This window comes from Callorhinus ursinus, unplaced genomic scaffold (genome assembly GCF_003265705.2).
Source record: "Callorhinus ursinus isolate GAN/ISIS: 27379988/994484 unplaced genomic scaffold, GSC_fseal_2.0 scaffold2, whole genome shotgun sequence".
Taxonomy (NCBI): domain Eukaryota; kingdom Metazoa; phylum Chordata; class Mammalia; order Carnivora; family Otariidae; genus Callorhinus; species Callorhinus ursinus.
This window is the reverse complement of record NW_027397064.1, coordinates 45,052,151-45,068,571: the sequence shown is the minus strand read 5'-3', so window position 1 is coordinate 45,068,571 and position 16,421 is coordinate 45,052,151. Positions and strand designations below refer to the sequence as shown.

Below are 16,421 nucleotides of genomic sequence, written 5' to 3'. Positions count from 1 at the left end.
ATAGTCAGCTTTCAAACTCTTGAATTTTTATCTGCTGTTGTTTCTTTTGTTCTCCTAGTCTTTATAGGTTGATGTAAACAAAAAAATCCTTTACTGTAATGGGGATTTTGGAGGCAGTAGACCTGCGTTCATTCTCCTACGTCTAACCAGAGGCTTCTTTCATTCTTTTAATTATTGTTTTTCTTCTTCCATTTATTTTACTCTTCCCAGAAAAGGATAATCATAAGATCTAGAGTATCTGGGCTTCAAGACTCTTATCAGTTTCTTTGTCCATTTAGTTTCTCTATATTACATCTGTTCACATCAGTACTTTAGTTTACCTGTATTCATTCTTTTTCCTACTTAATTTATTTTCTTTTAAAATTAAAAATATGATTTTGGTTCCAGAAAGGCCTTTTTACCTGTAAGGTAGTTTCCTTAAGACTTCTCACTACTTTTATTTTATTTTTTTTCTGTCTTTTTCTCCCCTACCCCTTTCTTCTAATTTAACAGAAACTATCTATTGAAAGAAGAAGCCACCACTGAGGATGTTAAACACAAAGTTGTTTTATTTAATTGCTTGCTAATTCGGAGGGAGCTGTAGTTGTAGGACACAATCTCTCTGAACAAAGCATTAAGGCATATGCACATGTGCATTGATCACTTGCATCAATGGTTCCTTGTTTCTTTGGCCAAAGGACAGCCAGTCTTTTCCTAGGAGAATAGAAACCTTTTATTCTAACTCTTTAGTCACTGTGTATTTCTTCCAGACCCACGTAGGTCAGATCAGTGGACTAGAAGGTAGTAAACAATAAAGGGGGAGTAGGCTGGCAAGCCAAGCCATTTCCACTGAGGCATTGGTTAGGTCCTCTTAGTTTTGTTTTTGTTTTTTTTTCAGGTCCCCTTAGTTCTTGAGATTTTTTTGGGTGTGAATAGTAAGAAGCCATTATCTCCTCAATTTTTAAATTATTCCTAATTCCGTAAGATCATTAAAAAATGTTAGTTACAGATTCCTTACGTATTTTCATATCACAACCCTTTTCCCAAATAGGGAAAGGTTTTTCCAAAACATGATTTTTAATGGTTGTAGGATTGGTTGATTTCTCTTTTCTGTCATCACTTTAATTTCTCCGTAGAATCTCATGAGTAGAAAAAATGTTGTTGGAATTTGTTCTAAATAGAATTGTTTCCTCTTCAGGTTATTAACATCTATGATCATTCAAATTTCAGTTTTAGCTGAACTAATTAGTTAACTTAGAGCAATTAATAGAAGTAAATGTGACTGGATTGTTTTGAATATCCTTTATCCATACGTAATTATGGATGCATATGTGTATATATCCAAAGAGAGAAAGTGAGAGAGAAATATTTGATATGCTTCTTAAAAATCACTTTATAACTACAATAACTTAAATACTTGCTTTGTATTAGAACTATGGGTTAATTTATTGGATAAGGCATTAATGATTGCATGGAATTAGGATGACCACTTCTTTTACTAAGCTCGATGGAGATATTATTGATAATTTATCAATTATTATACAGTACGCATCATTTAAAATAGCTTGCATTTAATGCAGCATAGTTTCCAGTCACACTGTTATCATAACGATAAATAAACCTACTGGCACAGGCTAAGAAGGGTTTTATCATTATAGTGCTCTTTCTGAGCATAGGGGGGGTTAAATAAACCAATTTATGACTTATTTGTTAAATTGGGGGTCAGCAAACTATAGCCCCTGGGCTAAATCTGGCCTGCTGCATGTTTTTGTTAATAAAGCTTTATTGGAATACAGCCATGCTCATTTCTTTAAATATTGTCTATGGCTGCTTTCATGCTACAATGGTAGATTTGAGGAGTTCCAACAAAGACCATATTGCCCACAAAGCCAAAACATTTACTCTCTGGCTCTTTACAAAAACATATTTGCTGATCCCTTTATTAAATGCTGATGTTAGCCTTGTAGAAGATCTATTACTTTGATTTACCCTTTTGAAATTTCTTTAGGCATTCATAATTTTGACACAAAACACATTTATGTTGATAGCCATGTGCCAGTAAGATGCTGCTTATTAATTGCACTACTAGGTATTTACCCAAAGGATACAAACACAGTGATCCGAAGGGGCACCTGAACCAACAATGCTTATTAGCAGCAATGTCCACAATAGCCAAACTATGGAAAGAGCCCAGATGTCTATCAACAGATGAATTGATAAAGAAGATGTGGTATAGGGGCGCCTGGGTGGCTCAGTTGTTTAAGCGACTGCCTTCGGCTCAGGTCATGATCCTGGAGTCCCGGGATCAAGTCCCGCAACGGGCTCCCTGCTCAGCGGGGAGTCTGCTTCTCCCTCTAACCCTCCCCCCTCTCATGTGCTCTCTCTCTCTCTCTCATTCTCACTCTTTCAAAATAAATAAATAAATCTTTAAAAAAAAAAGAAGATGTGGTATATATATACAATGGAATATTACTCAGCCATCAAAAAAATGAAGTCTTACCATTTGTAACAACATGGATGGAACTAGAGGCTATTATGCTAAGCGAAATAAGTCAATTGGAGAAAGACAAATATCATGATTTCACTCATATGTGGAATTTAAGAAACAAAACAGGATCATAGGTGAAGGGAGGGAAAAATAAAACAAGATGAAATCAGAGAGGGAGACAAATCATAAGAGACACTTCACAAACAGAGTTGCTGGAAGGGAGGTGGGTGGGGAGATGAGGTAACTGGGTGATGGGCATTAAGGAGGGCACTTGATGTAATGAGCACTGGGTGTTATATGCAACTGATGAATCACTGAACTCTACCTCTGAAACTATTAATACACTATATGTTAATTAACTGAATTTAAGTAAAATAAACTTATAAAAAATAAAAACACTTCTATCTTCATCAAAGAAGAGGTTAGTTGAAAGATGCTTCCTACACAGTGTTGTGTCATTGAGGTTAGTTAGTATATGACACTTTCCTTACAATGACAGCCAGACATATGAAAACACATCTATCTTCATGAAAGAAGATGTTAATCAAGAAGCAGATTCTAGAAAACTTTGTCTCCTTGACTTACATAGATGGCACTTTCCTTTTGCTTCCACACATGCATTTGAAAATGCTTTTATCTTCATCAAAGAAGGTGTTAGTTGAAAGATGCTTTCTACACAGTGCAATTTCACTGATTGTAGTATATGACGCTCTCCTTAAAATTCCTGTCACACATTTGAAAAAACATCTATCTTCATTAAAGAAAATGTTTGTAAAAAAAAAAGATGTTGCTTATTATTTTTATGTTCAGCTGCTAAGTTTATCAAAGGACTTGCTAAAAATTCCTGAAGTTCACATCTTCTGCTCTATTATCATTCTAAGAATAGTCATCATGGTTTAATTTGGAAGTGATACATCTGTTGACTATCATAAGCCAATAGCAATTTGTTTTTAATTTTTTTCTTTTTAAAGTGTTTTTATTTCAAATAGTTGATTTTTTTATTTTTGAAATGTTTTTAATTTGAATATAGTTGATACAAAATGTTACATTAGTTTTGTGTTAAACAGTGATTTGACAAGTTTATACATTATGCTATGTTCACCACCAGTACAGCTACCATCTGTCCTGTTACATTGCTATTAAAATATTGCTGACTGTATTCCTTACACTGTGTCTTTTATTCCTGTGACTTACTCATTCCATAACTGGAAGCCTGGATCTCCCTCTTCCTTTCACCCATTTTGCCCAAGTCCTTACCTGCCCTCCCTTCTGGCAACCATCAGGCAAAACATTATTGTTCTCTGTGCCAATAGCAATTTGAATATTATATTCATTCACAATTTTACTTGAAAAAATTACTGAAAATTTAAAAAAAATTATTGGAGGCCATATAATTTAGTATTTAAGAACTGTAAATCAGGTAAATTTGTAGTCTGGTCTAACCTGATAAAATGTATACTTTAAGTGCAAATTAGCTCATATGTGCTTTTTAAATAAAGAATGATGCATTATAAAAAGAAATTCCATTGGTTCAAATGCAGTTTTTTCCATCATACCGATTTTTGGTCATCAAATAATAGCAGCAGAATGCAAATTATGTTAATGCAGAATTCTGTTTTATTTATTAAAGGAATGAGTAATACTGTAGTATGAAAGGCTGTATTGTATACAATACCTGTTTGCCCCAGATTCTTCCTCTTGGTGATATGCTTTGTCTTGGTGCATTTTCCCCTCATCTTTATAACACAGGAGTCTTAATCATTCCTTATGCCATCTCCCATCAAAGTATGTTTTACTTTTTTAAAAACTCCTATATACATTTGCTATTGCAGTCCCTTAGTTATGAAATTTTATATAAATTTTTAACTGTGATAGCATTTTAAATAGGATTATTTTTCTTTAGCATGATGCTTAGACAGTGGCAGGCCTTCTTTGGTTAGCCCTTAACTATATAGTCCCATAAGCTATACTGTTTTTGTGTATAATTTTGCAGAACATAAAGCTTTTCAAGAACACACATTGTTTTTTAGCAGAAATTATAACTTGTTGGAATGTTGTAAGAATTAATTGAAACCATGCAGGTTAAACACTTGCTATAATGCCTAAGATTTTTTAGGGTGGGGAGAGAGTGATGGCATTCAAAACCTCTTGGGATAATCTTTAATGGGAAAATATTGGAAACCAACTAAATGTCCATCAATTTGTGAATAGATAAAATATGATATATCTGTACAAAGTGGTACTTAAAGTAATAAACAGATATATATGTCAGCATAAACATCTCAAAAGCATAAAATTTACAGAAAAAATCAAATTGTAAAGATCTATACAGTATATCAGAGTTATGTAAAGTTATAAAACAATGCAAATATGTTTTTTATGAAATACATATGCAATTAAAATATAAAAATGTGGTCAGAAGATATAAACTAATTTCAGATAGTGATTACCTCTGTGGGAACAAGGAGAATGATATGAAATGGATTCCAAAAGTATCTGTAATGTTTTATCTCTTTAGGAAAAGATTTGGAAATTTCCAATTCCCGGTGAGACAGAGTAAGCACACGTCCCCCTCCCACTGAACACTGCTTTCAAATCTGGGCAGAATGCATAAAGTGACTTATATACAGATCTTCCTTGACGTACAATGGGGTGATATCCCGATAAACTTATCCTAAGTTGAAAATATGGTAAGTTGAAAATGCATTTTTACCCCCACCCTATCAAACATCATAACTTAAATGTGCCCAGAACACTCACATTAGCCTACAGTTGGGTAAAATCATCTAACGCAAAGTCTATTTTATAACAGAGTGTTGAATATCTCATGAAATTTATTGAATACTATACTGAAAGTGGAAAACAGAATGCTTGTCTGAGTACAGAATAGTTGTAAGTGTATCAATTGTTTCCTCCCATGATTGCACGGCTGACTGGGGAGCTGTGGCTTGCCCCTACTGCCTAACATCATGGGAGTGTTGTGCACATATCACTAGCCTGGAAAAAGATCAAAATTCAGAACTTGAAGTATGGTTACTATTGAATGTTTATCACTTTTGCACCACTATAAAGCTAAAAAAATCATTAAGTTGAACCTTTATAAGTCAAGGACCACCTGTACTTTGAAAAATAAATTATAGGGCACCTGGGTGGCTCAGTCGGTTAAGCGACTGCCTTCAGCTCAGGTCATGATCCTGGAGTCCCGGGATCAAGTCCCACATCGAGCTCCCTGCTCAGCAGGGAGGCTGTTTCTCCCTCTGACCCTCTTCCCTCTCGTGCTTTCTATCTCTCATTCTCTCTCTCTCTCAAATAAATAAATAAAATCTTAAAAAAAAAGAAAAAGAAATTATAGAATGGGCGCCTGGGTGGCTCAGTCGGTTAAGCATCTGCCTTCATCTCAGATCCTGATTTTAGGGTCCTATGATCAAGCCCCATGTTGGGCTCCTTGCTTCTCCCTCTCACTCCACTCATTCTTTCTCTCTCAAATAAATAAATAAAATCTTAAAAAAAAAAAGAAAAGTAAATTACAGCTGACAGATTGGGGAAGATCAAAATTTGGCAGCTAGTTTACCTTTTTTTTCCCTTTCATCCTCCTTAACTGGAGAATGAAACCTATTGTGGTGTACTTTAATAGCTTTAGTGTTACAACTCAGTACCAACATTCTTTTCCTGTTGTGTAACTTGTGGTTTTTTTGACAAATCTTAAACAACTGGCCCTGGGGACACAGGTATAGTTGTTGCAGTGTGCATCTGAGCCAGGTAAAAAAAAATCAACAATGTAACTTTCTGTTTGGAAGAACATAAAGGGGAGCCTGGGGAACTGAAAAGTACTCAGGAGATCATGGAGAGGAAGGAATTTGAGAAAGTGATCCCCAAAAGTTGTATATACACTCCTGAGCTCACTCCTGAGATATGCATGCACAGATCTGATCCTGAGCATACCAAAGATTTTAAGAACTAAACAAACAGACCATGGACTGTGCTCCCCCCCACCCCATGCTGACCATTGGGTAGTGCACAGGGGGGAGAAATACTAATAGCACAATGAAGGTTTTGAAAATTGAACTGACACTGGACTTACAGACCACAGAACGTAGAGTGGAACTTAACTGGGCCAGTTGTCTGCTAAAACAAAATTTCAACATTCTCCATAGGATTTAAATAAGACCTGGATTCTCATAACGTAATGTTCAAAATGTCCAGGATGTAATCCAAAGTTATGTAACATACAAAGAGCCAGGGAAATTTCAACTTGCATGGGAAAGAGACTCCAATGCCAAGATGACACAGATGTGGAATTATGTGACAAAGACTTTATAGCAGCTATTTAAAAATGCTAAATCACGAGAGCTCTTGAAACTAATAGAAAAATAGTCTCAGTGAAGAAATGTAAGAGTTAAAGGAGACTAGATGGAAATTTTAGGATTTTAGAAAAAAAACCACAGTAATTGAAACAAAAAATTTACTGGATAGGCTCAATAGCAGAGATGACAGTGGAGAGAGTCAGTCAGCTTGAAGATAGAGCAATAGAAATTGTCAGTATAATGGAGAGAAAAATACTGGAAAAAACTGAACAGAGGCTCAGGGAGCTGTGGAACAATGACCAAAGGTCAAGTGTTCATGTCCTCAGTATCTCAGAGGGAAAGCAGAAAGAGTATGGTGATGAGAAATATTTGAAGAAATAATAGCTGAAAACTTCCCAAATGTGGTAAAACTCAGTGAATCCCAAACAGGCTAAATACAATGAAGTCTATTCCAAGAAACAAACATCTGAAATGACAAAACAACTTGAAAGCAGCCAGGGAAAAATATGCTTTACCTATAGGGAAACAAAGACTTGATTGACAGCATATTTCTCATCAGAAACCATGAAGGCCAAAAAAAAAAAAAAAAAAAAAGTTGAATGATATAGTTCAAATGCTTTAAAATCTCCAAAACCAGAACCAAAAAACTGTCACCTCAGAATTTACTGAAATAAACTTCTGAAATGAAGGTAAAATAAAGGCATTCTCAGGTGAAGGAAAACTAAGAGAATTTGTTGACAGCAGATTTGCTCTGAAGGAATTTACTTTCCATTTGTACTAAGCAGTTAATATTCATTGGCAACAGCATATCTGGTGGATCAAACAATACTGTTCTACTCAAAATAAGAGAGCTTCAAGAGAATTAGGAGCTGTGCTAAAAGTAACCAGCCAGGTGGGTTTGGTGAGGAAAGGCATATTGATGTAAAAGAACTAGCATTGAATATGCGGCCTTGAGGACATCTTATTCCAACAGGAATATGTCTGGTTTTTATGGCAGCCAAGTATTTACAGTACTACATGATACTGCTCTATAGTATAGTATAGGAATCATAGATAAATTAATATAGAAGGTAACAAACTTCTGATAATATTATTGATGATCAAATATATTGGGAGATTGAATTAAAGACTCCACAGAACAATTTTCCTATGGAAGTGAATTGGCTTGAAGAAGATTAAGGCTTGATCAGTAATAGATTGATGATTATATTTTTTAATCTCCAGTAGATATATATACTATGAAGTACAGATAGCTGTAGATCAGGAAGGCAAAAAGACTCCGTAAAGTTAGTAAATATTGACAAAGTCTGTGCTGGCATCATTGGATGGTTCAGCTGCCTGTTTATATCCATACCAACCCTCCACTGATTATTACAAATGCTTGGAATCTGTATGTACATTACGATTGTCCATAAGATGTTTGATATGTGATGTTATAAGGTACGTATTACTATCAAACTAAGAGTGGTTGTTTTGTCATAAAAAGGCCTTGATCACAGGCCAGTAGGGTGGACTACGCTGGGAGGGTTAATTCCAACAGCTTGGAATTATCCTGAGTTTTTCTACTGAAATAAGAATCACACCTCTGCAGCCCTGACCCCAGGTTGAGGCATGAAACATTTGGATTTGTACTGCTTTGTAACCATGGGTTTGAAAGGAATTCTATCAGTTTGTCAGCATGATTTACTGATAACATTGAAACTGATGATATGCATCTGGTGAGCTCCTGTAGGCTCTGCTGTTGTGGCTGGTTATATAAGAATATACCTACATAACCAGCATCGTATATGAAACCCAAGCTGAAACACCCTTTTGGATTCTCTGGTTTGGAGATGTTCCATGCATATATTAGTGATTCCTGATTTGAGAGTGATGAGGTATCTGGTTTGGCCTTTAGAGAGGAAGGACTGAAGCCCCCAGCTAGCCTGCTTTGGACACTTTGCTCAAAGACATCCTTTGGCTTGTGATGCATATCCATTCTCTAAGCTGTTGTTATATTGTATTGTTTTCTTGTAGATTTGCAAGCATTGCCATTTTGGGTCCTGTGAATCTTCTTTAGCAATCCTTGGCAAACCCTTCTGTAACTGTCCCTGTCAGAATTCCAATGATGTTATTGGCCATATGCTATACACTTGAAGGTCAAGTAATGTTCTAATCTGAACATGCCTGAAACCTAAGAGAGGCTTCTACAAAGATTTTATAAGGTTCAGCAGAAGAGTAATTTCCCAAGTTCATGTCCAATTTAATACAAAAATCATCTATAACTATAAAGGAGTGGTGACAAAAACTTTATATGGAAAGAAAAAATAACTCATTTATTGCTGATATTTTTACCCTTATTCAGAGACATTTCTCATTTTAGAATGTTTAATGGCATGGTCTTAAATTTATATTTCAGTTAAGCTTTGGCTGTGTATTATGGTCATGAAGATTCACTATTCAGGTCTCCTACAATAAGAAGCTGCCATGGGAGCATAATTGACTGTAGCTTGAGCTACCACCCCTATGAATCTGAGGCCAAGCAGTCCCCAGACTGCTCCTAGGCAATGACTGAACATGGCAGGGTATTAGTGACAATCCATTTCTGCCTGATGCAGGATTCCTCTAATGTCCATGGAACATAACAAAATTTGATCAAATTTTGGGCCATAATTCAAGCATCAGTAGAATGAGAAAATTAATAAGTAGTACAGTATAGTTTTCTGGTCTCAATCTGATAACATTAAAATTAATGGTAGACCTACAAAAGCCCAGAAAATAATGAAAACATTCTATCAAAATGGTAAAAATATCTAAAATTTAATAATTGAGAAAAAAATGATATATTATGATTTATGAGATCAACTAAAGTAACTTAATTAGAAAGACTGAAGTGTGTAACCCCCCCAAATCATAGCATAATAATTGCATTAGAAACAAGAAAGAATGAAAACAAATGCCTCAATTGAAAATAAATTCAGCTGAAGAATAAAAAGACAACAACAAAAGGACAGCAGAAAGAGAGAACTAGTGAAGATAAAAGGAGAAATCAGAAAGAATACAAATAATAAACACATTCAAGTTATTTGAAAAAACAAAACAATAAATAAATTGTTAGTTAACCTAATAAAATAATACAAATCTTAAAAGAGATTAAAAAAGTAAAGATGGCATCCTCATGTGAGCAATTTCCATGTTTTTTCTACTCTGAAAATTAATCCATCTGCTCCTTCAGAGTATGTGGAGATGACTGCCTGAGTATTGATTGGGCCATGGGAGACTTCTGAAAGACAGAGCCAGCCTAAGTCTTGAGCTAAGACTAAAACAGATCCCAAAGCATGTCAGTCTACTCAAAAGACATTGGGGATAAGCGCAACAGTGGAGTGAGGCCTCCTATACACGAGATTACAAAATAGGCATTCAGAGAAACTGCACTGCTGGAGGTAACAGAAAACAATTTGAGCAACATCTTCCCCCCAACCCTCTCTCCCCAACCACAAAACAAAAACAGCTTTAATAAAATTCAAGTACAGCAGAAAAAAGGGCTCTCAAGAACTTTTTTTAAAGCAGTATTTTTGAAGCAAATTAACCTGTAGATGATTAAAGTTGAGATCCAAAATAGTGCCAGTAGTAGTCCAAAGCACAGAGAAAACTAATGAGCAAAAAACCCGAATAGAATAGGGGAGCCTGACTGGCTCAGTCATTAGAGCATGTGACTCTTGATCTCAGGGTCATGGGTTCAAGCCCCACATTGGGCATAAAGATTACTTAAAAAAAATCTGAATAAAATAATAAACAGTAAAATAAACTAAAGAGTATAAAATAAAACAATAGTAAATAATAAACATAAAATGTAAATAGGGCTCCATGAATAGAAAGGGAAACAGTTGTAGGAGGGACAATAATTTAAAAATTAATAGAAGAAAATTTCATTCAGTGGAGGAAGGACAAATATCTACATTTTCCATGATAAATGTTACCCACTTAGGGTTAAGTGGTGTTAAAAGTTTCATAGTAAAGAAGAATAAAAATAAATCAGAACACTTCCTCATCTGCAGCCCTGGCTGTTAAGACAACTGAGAAAAGAATTAGAGCTCAACCAAAGCCAAGGTTACATTTATCTGCCAGACAAAAGAAAGATATTGGAGAATATAAAAATATTTAGTGTATGGGTCATACATACATATAAATCATGAGATCATGTGAAGCAAAGTACAGAGGGATTAACTCTAATTAAACAACAAATGAGTCAAAACAGTCTTATCATCATGGGTGAAGGAATGAGCAAGGGAAACACATGTTAGATGATGAATGGTATACACATGTATATAGTTACAACTGAATGTTATGTATTGAGAATGCATAAGTCCAAATAAGCATCCTTGAAATGGAGGGGACATGCTGCAAAGAATACTGTAATATTATTCCAGAAAGAATAGTGATAAAAAAAGGTAAAGTAAAAAGTATTCTAAGAGTTTCTTCTTATTGAGGTGTAGCAAGTAGGAAGTTATGGAAAAAGAGTTTGTTAGTGTGGGAAATTGGCATTTTTTTTCTTTCAGATAATAATACAAAAAATATGCTTCTGCCTATGATGCTAGGAAAAAGAAAGGGAGAGAACCAATAAATGTATAATAACCTAATTAAATAGCATTTAAAAAGGACAAAGGAAATAAGTAGCAATTAGATAAATCAACAAAATTAAGAAGGAAAACAAGAACATAATAAAGAACAATAGGAAATAAAGTATGATGGATGAACTAGAATGCATATGTATTACTCATTATGCTATATATAAATGAATTGAATTTACCAATTAAAAGACAGATTGACTCAAAAAACAAAACTCACATATGATATTTCTAAGAAAAAAAATTAAGTGATAAGAGGATGATCAAAGAGATGATAGACACACAAGCAAAAGTAAATCAGTAATGACTGTATTAATATGAGAAAGGGTATAACTTGTCTATAAAGGCAATAAATAGGGATAGAGATGGACATAAAATCATAATGAAGGATGCGGTTTATGAAAAACATAATAATAAACATAGAATACAGAAAAAACAGCAGGTAAAGATAAAAATCAATACATTTAGGAATAAAAGGATAAACTTATAAAACAATTATATTGAGAGAATTTTGTTACAGTTTCTGATACTTAGACATGACTAGTACACAAATATAAGCAAGAAAATTTAAATTATTTTAAAAACTTGGCTTAATAATTTTATAGGATCTCTAAATCTCTAGACATTATGGCTTTTTTCCATTTTTCTACTGGTTGACCAAAAATTGATCATATATGGCTATAAGAATGTATTTTATGAAGAGTTTTATTAGACAATTTCTCTGATCTTATTAATATAAATTTAGAAATAAATAAAATGTTATTGAAATAGTAACTACCTGAAAATTAATTATCACTTTCCTAAGTAGTCTGTAGATAAAAAAGGAAATTTCAAAATCATAAATGATCTAGTAAACAAGAAAGAAAAAAATACTTTGTATCAAAGCCCAGGAAAGAAACTCACATTAGAAACATACACACACGCTACTCCAAAGAAAACCAGAAGGAAGAAGTTAATAAAGTTAAAAGTAGAAATTAATGAAATAAAAAACAAAGAAAATCAAGAACAAAGATTAAGTCCATCCAATAGCTTGTTCTTTGAGGAAGCCAACAAAATAGATGAACCTCTTAGAAATCTGGAAGAAAAGCAAGAATGAGGAAAGGTACATAGCCAAAGAATTTGAAGTTATTAAAAGGATTTTAAGACAGTACAACATATAAATCTATGGGGAAATTTTGAAAATCATGAAATTAATTGATGGCTAGTAAGATACAAGCTAACAAAGAAAGAATTGAAAATCTTGAATGAACCAATTAATACTGACAAGATTAGAAGATTGCTTAATCTACCACTGGAAGTGGAAAGAGGACCAGGTGGTTCTACTAACTTTTAAGGAATAGGGAATTGCAATATTAAGTCATTTAAAACCCCAGAAAAATCTGGAACTCTCCCTAATCCATTTATAATGTCAACATGTTTTATATGTTACCTTATATACCTTCTGTATATATGTATTTTACATATGATATATATACATCTTATGGCTATATTAGTCAGCTAAAAAAGTATTTGATAAAATTAACAGCTATTCCTAAATAAAGTGAGAATAATATGAAACAAATAATTTGAATAGAAGCTATCCTGCACAATCTATAGCAAATAGTATTCTAATTGGCAAAACATTAAGCCATTTAAATAACAATAAAAACTACAAAGAAACTCTTGATGTAGACTTTATCATTCATATTTATTTTGAAGATCCTAGCAAATGCATTGAGAAAAGAAAAATGATTTGTACAGACTTTGGCAAAGAAGGGCTGAAACTGTTTTTTTTTGCTGATGATACATTTCATAACAAGAAAACATACGAGCCTCTAGTCAAAAAATAAAGATAAATTAGGGGCACTGGGTGGCTCAGTCACTGAGTCCAACTCTTAGTTTTGGCTCAGGTCATGATCTCACAGGTCCTGAGATTTGAGCTCTGTGCTCAGTAGGAGTCTGCTTCAAGATTCTCTCCCTCTGCCCCTCCCCCCACTTGTGTGCTCTCTCTCCCTTTATTTCTCTCTATAATAAACAAGTCTTTAAAATAAGGTAAATTAAAATAATTTGGTGTGGTAACTGCACATAAAATAAATATACAAAATATAGATTTTCTCTATAATATGATAAACAGAGCAAAAAGTTTTCATTCACATTAGCAAAAACTTATAAAATACTTATGAATGAATTTAAAAATAAGGGCAGGACACATAAAAATCATAAAATTTAATTAGAGAGCATAAAGTGAGATTTGAGAAAATGGGAAGACATAAAAAAGGCTATCCAAGTCAAATACCATCCACGTTTTTACACATTTAATATCATAAAATACTAATTCTCCCATAATTAATTAATTTCACACTTAATCCAATTCCAAATAAAGTTCACTATGTATATATATATAAAATGTCTAGATATAACATATATAAGATGCTGCGTGACCACTCTGCCTTAGGAATGACACTGGGAGTTACCTTCCCCAAAGCTTTCTTAGCCCAAACAACCACCCTGTGATCTAAGAGATGTGTGCATTGTTCCTTAGATTATGTTTAGCAGAACTTGTACGCAGATTAGCATATCGTATCTTTCCCATAAATAGATCCTCCTAGTTCAGTAAAACCCCTTGTCATACATCATGTGCTTAAGAAACAGTGGTAAAAATGTATGATTATCCTGAAGGACCAATAAAAGCGGGAGCAAAGAAGGGCACAGGGTCTTCCCCTTTGAGCATTGACCCCCTTGACTTCTCCTCTCTTTCACAGCAAAGTTTGGAGTAATCTTTCATGCGTCAGTACAGGGATTGCTGGCCATTCCCGGCATCTGAATACAACAAAAAGTGGGGATTTATAGTCCAGAATCAGGGCGAGGGGGTTGTGGTCAATGAAAAACTACTTAAGAGGAAAGACATCAAGGGTAAGGTGACTATTAGTAAACCAACTTAAAGACCAGATCTTTACTGAAGGCTGGACAGGTTGATCAGATATCAAGTGTGGGGATGAAGAATTTAAGCAGATATCAATAGCGGGGCAGGGGATGGAGGGGGAGGTTCTCTCTAAACTGACTAAGCAGGATTCTTGCTAAAATTGGGCTATGTAGGCCCAACAAGAATGGGGGCCAAGGTTGAGGCCTAGTCCAGAAGAGAGCTCAGAGGAGCCCCATCTAAAGTTTGTTCAAGTGAAAGCAGTATTTTGGCACTAGTGTAAAAAAACCAAATGATTAAACCAAAATTGATACTAGTATATATTTGAATTTAACACATGACAAAGGTGGTGTTTTAGTTCATGGAAAAATGATAATTATTTAAGTAGTGTTACTATACTGACTATACGAGATATGATAAAATTAAACCTGTATCTTAGATACAAAATTCAATGTAAATCTAAAGCTACAGAAATGCTGCAAGAAAATGTTACTACATGTGCAATTTAAGGATAGGGGAGATGCAGAAGAGTTACTCTCACATATTACTTATGGAAGTATACACTATTACTGCTTTTTTGGGCAAAAGAATTCTTTTAACAACTATTAAAATCACCTTAACTCAGCGATTCCACTCGTGAGAATCTTTCCTATAGAACATGATAACTTATTTATGGATAGTATAAATGTTTATTGACACCTTGTACACAGAGGGAAAAAACTAGAAACAAAGTCAATGTCCACTGAAAAAAGAATGGGTAATAAATTAAACTATAACTCTCTTAATTTTACACAGCAATTTTATAAAATGAGTTAAAGTTATGCAAGTTAACTTGAAATAACGTTACACGGTAGTTTTAAGTTAAGAAAAGTAACTTCTTATGACCACATTTTAGAAAATGATCAAAAATATCCCTAATTAGAGTAATGTATGTTGTGAAGGTATGTGATTATAACTTTTTTGTGTGTATATACACAGCTGAATATTTGTGTATAATTATATGGACATGGAGAAAATTACACCTATATGTTAGATTGTTAATTTGTGTTATTTGTCCATGTGGGGTGTGTGTGCGTGGGGAGGGAGGGTTGGGAAAAGCTGCTCTGGGTGAAAGGGAGTAGGAGGGGTAGGAATAAGGTCAAGCAAAACCAAAATAAATAGATGGTACTCCAGAAATTCACATGTATTATATTACTCCCTTCATTCATGTAAAGTTAGATATATGTAATTTTTTTAAAAAAATATTAAATTTAAATAGTAAAAATGAAAAAAAAATGCCTCTAAGAAGACAATGGTAATATATTCACAGATATTGAAGAAATGGAAAAAAAATTATGAGAGAATAAGGTTTCTAGTCAGGAGACAGAAAGCACAGTTTTTTTTGTGTGTGTTTTGTTTTTTTAACCTTGAAAATGTAATATAAAGAATTGTAGACCAGTTCTGGAGTACCGAAAATCAACAAAAGGTCACTGAGGTATAGAGAGGTATCAAATGTGAGAAACAATTATGGTCCTGGAGCTGGAGGGACACAGGGAAGAACTGAGATGAGTAAAATGTAGAGGCTTGGAGAAGGGGCCCACCAAGGATAAGACCCAGAACTCTGAGTTGGGTCAACAGTTGACTGTTGCTGATATCTCTGAGGTGGCCCAATGGGCCTAATTCTTGGAGATTTGGGAAAATTGCAAACTGAACCAGCTACCGCTACTTGAACCAACTGTTGCTGCTATGGTAAAAATCTAATATCGTAGTGATGTAGCCAGGAACAGGAAGGAATGAAAGGACAAATTTCCTTGGTCTCCTGCAGTTTATCAGAGTCCCTCCAGGAAATCATCCTTATTGGCACAGCCCTACAGGTTGTGGAAAGGGCCCCAACATCACGGAGCAGGGGATAGAATGGTGGGTTTCAAGCTGAGAGACACTAGTTTAATAATCAGAAGACCTATGTCAATACATTTGAAAATTGAGATGGAAGACATTATTTTGGAAGAAATAAAAACCTAAAAACGTTAAATGTCATTAAGAAATTAAGTTATTAAAGATTAACAATTTGACAATGTAAAAAAATATGTACCCATCTACAAAGTCATACACTACATAAAACCTTCAAAGCACATAAAATCCTGATGGTCTTTAAGTTGCCCCAA

The 16,421-nt window shown here is 34.3% G+C and overlaps 1 long non-coding RNA gene and 1 pseudogene across 1 annotated transcript in view; one reads left to right on the top strand and one right to left on the bottom strand.

The window, feature by feature from the left end:
- Nucleotides 1-16,421, bottom strand: part of LOC141370690 (uncharacterized) — a 35,668-nt gene that overhangs the window by 10,301 nt on the left and 8,946 nt on the right. The window lies entirely within an intron of this gene.
- LOC112835817 (large ribosomal subunit protein eL28-like) overlaps nucleotides 1-16,421 on the top strand; it is a 147,701-nt pseudogene that overhangs the window by 130,596 nt on the left and 684 nt on the right.